This window comes from Mus caroli, unplaced genomic scaffold (assembly GCF_978045245.1).
Source record: "Mus caroli unplaced genomic scaffold, Mus_caroli_1 scaffold_8, whole genome shotgun sequence".
Taxonomy (NCBI): domain Eukaryota; kingdom Metazoa; phylum Chordata; class Mammalia; order Rodentia; family Muridae; genus Mus; species Mus caroli.
Window position 1 is genome coordinate 67602519 of NW_028227263.1, and position 3395 is coordinate 67605913.

Below are 3395 nucleotides of genomic sequence, written 5' to 3' on the forward strand. Positions count from 1 at the left end.
ATCTACCTCTTTGCCAAGCAGAAGCTGGGTGGCCTCCTCTGGTCCTCTCCTGACTGACCCCACATACCCTTCTCATCAGTACGGCGCCTGGCTGGTTCTAATTCGGAAACACATGTGGCATTCACTTTCTCGCTCTCCCTTTTTCCACACTCTCTTTTTTGCCAACCCCACTCCTTTTTCCTCCTGTACCCAAGTAACCACCCTGTCTCTCCTGGACCAATGCACTGAGTTTCCTGCTAGGCTCTGGGCTTCTGTCCTGCCTCCCCAGAGCCCCTGTTCTACATTAACCAGAGGGAGCATTCATTTGAAATGCTCAACACTCATCTCCTTAAGGCATTTCAGTAATATTTTTCAGGTTTTTCTTAAAAAAAAAAATATATATATATATATATACACACACACACACATATATATATAAATAAATTGGACTAAGCAAAGAGTTTCCTTAGAATATTTTCATGTATGAATACAATATCTTTTGATCAAATTCATCCCCCGTTCCCTTCTCTTCTTTCTTTCGCTCCTTTCCTTTCCTTTTTCTTAGTCTCTCTTTCATTTTCATGAGCTTTTAAATTTTTTTTTTTTTGCTACATTTCACATACAAGAGTAAGTGTGTAATATCCATCTTTCTGGGTCTGGCTTATTTTGTCTAACAGTATCAAGTTCCATTCAGTTTCCTCCAAACAGCATGATTTTATTCTTCCTGGCAGAATACTATTTATCTGTTGATGGGCTCCCATGTTGGTTTCATATCCTGGCTATTGTGAACCATGCCAAGACAAGGTGGTGCATGTATCTCCATTAGTGGCTCTGTGTAGCTGGATCATATGTAGTTCTGGTTTTGGTTTTTGAGGGGGAATCGGTCGAGGCCTGGTCTTACGTAGCCAGGCCAGCCTTGAACTTGCTATGTAGCTAAGAATGATCTTGAAAGGATTCTCCTACCTCCCAAGTCCTAGGACTACAGATGTGTCCCACCGTGCTAAGTCTCTGTTTTTAGTTTTCTGAGCACCCATTATACTGGTTTACATAACTGTAGTAGTTTACATTCTCACTGTACTGGTTACTATTTATTTTCTGTTAACTTGACACAAACTAGAGTGATCTGGAAGGAGTCTCCTCTGAGGGGATTGCCCTGGTGAATGTGTGTGGCAATTGATGTTGATTGATTCCGGAGGGTCTGAGGCCCAGCCCACAGTAGGCAGTGCCATCCAGGAAGGGGAGGAGGGAAGGAGGGAGGAAGACCAGTTTGTGCTACATGCTGAAATCCCATCTCAAAAGAGCAAACCAAAGCTGCACTGTGGTGTCGCACACCTTTAATCCTAACACTGAAGAGGCAGAGGCATGGGCATCTGTGTGAGTTCAAGGCCAGCCTGGGCTATATAGTGACTTCCAGGGCAGCCTGGAAACAGCAGCAGCAGCAGCAGCAGCAGCAGCAGCAGCAGCAGCAGCAACAACAACAACAACAACAACAAGAATGCCTACTATACTGACTTTTTTTGTTGTTTATTTTGTTTCTTGACACAGGGTTTTTCTTTGGAGCCTTGGCTGTCCTGGAACTTATTCTGTAGACCAGGCTGGCCTCGAACTCCAGAGATCTGCCTGCTTCTGCCTCCCTAGTGCTGAGATTAAAGATATGCATTACTGGGTAACTTCGGACTTTTAAGTTACTGACTTGTCTTTCTGACTTTGACTTTCATATATGCAGAGTCAAAGAACAAGAAACTTTTTGTATCTGGGATACAAACACTCTGTTGGTTGAGTGAGTGATGAGGAATGTTGATTTTAATCTATGGATAAAAGCCCCACACGAAGTCCACAGTTGGAACAAAGCATGCTACTTGGTGACAGCTATAGCTTAATGCATATGCCTTATGGCTAGCAATCCCAGGGGTAAACACCCAGCAGACATTGGCATAGCTCACCAAAAGACATGCCAAGATTTTGATACAAAGCTCAAACGAGAAACCATCAGGAAGGCAATGTTAACCCTAATGTTACAGATTGGGAAACTGATGCTCAGAGAGAAATTAGAGAACTTGTCCAAGATCTTTCACTTGGGATGCAGCAGAACCAGACTCAAACCCAGGTTGAGAAGGTCACACCAGACTGTCCCCTCTTGATTCGGTGGCCTTCTTCTCTCCCCTCACCTGTAATTAGTTCAGTGGGGTGTCTTAGTCAGGGTTTCTATTCCTGCACCAACAACATGACCAAGAAGCTAGTTGGGGAGGAAAGGGTTTATTCAGCCTACATATTCCATACTGCTGTTCATCACCAAAGGAAGTCAGGACTGGAACTCAAGCAGGTCAGGAAGCAGGAGCTGATGCAGAGGCCATGGAGAGATGTTACTGGCTTGCTTCCCCTGGCTTTCTCAGCCTGTTCTCTTATAGAACCAAGACTACCAGCCCAGAGATGGTCCCACCCACAGGGGCCTTTCCCCCTTGATCACTAATTGAGAAAATGCCTTACAGCTGGATCTCATGGAGGCATTTCCTCAACTGAAGCTCCTTTCTCTGTGATAACTCCAGCTGTGTCAAGCTGAAACAAAACTAGCCAGTACAGTGGGGGTAGGCATTCTTTCTGTTAGTTAATTAGGCTTAAGCCTTTCTGAAAGCCTAGTGTGGTGGTTTGAACATGTTTGGTCCAGGGAGCAGCACTATTAGGAGGGATGGCCTCGTCGGAGGAAGTGTGTCACTTTGGAGCTACCTGGATGATAGTCTATCTTGGCTGCAGTAGAATCAAGATATAGAACTCTCAGCTCTGCCTGCACCATGCCTGCCTGGATGTTGCCATGCTTCCCACCTTCATTATAACGGACTGAACCTCTGAACCTGTAAGCCAGCCCCAATTAAATGTCCTTTGTAGGAGTTTCCTTGGTCTGGTGGTGGTGTCACAGCAATAAAAACCTTAACTAAGACATTTAGTTATCTTCTTTTTCTTAGAAACAGAGTCTCATGAAGTCCAGGATGGGCCTGAACTCCCGATCCTGCTGCCTCTACCTCCCAAGTGTCGGGATTACAGGTGTTGGCTATCTCACCAGGTCTCACACTGTATTGGGGATTGGATTCAGGGTTTTGGGCATGCTAGGTATACTGGCTAGTTTTGTGTCAACTTGACACAGCTGGAGTTATCACAGAGAAAGGAGCTTCAGTTGAGGAAATGCCTCCATAAGATCCAACTGTAAGGCATTTTCTCAATTAGTGATCAAGGGGGAAAGGCCCCTGTGGGTGGGACCATCTCTGGGCTGGTAGTCTTGGTTCTATAAGAGAGCAGGCTGAGCAAGCCAGGAGAAGCAAGCCAGTAATGAACATCCCTCCATGGCCTCTGCATCAGCTCCTGCTTCCTGACCTGCTTGAGTTCCAGTCCTGACTTCTTTTGGTGATGAACTGCAATGTGGA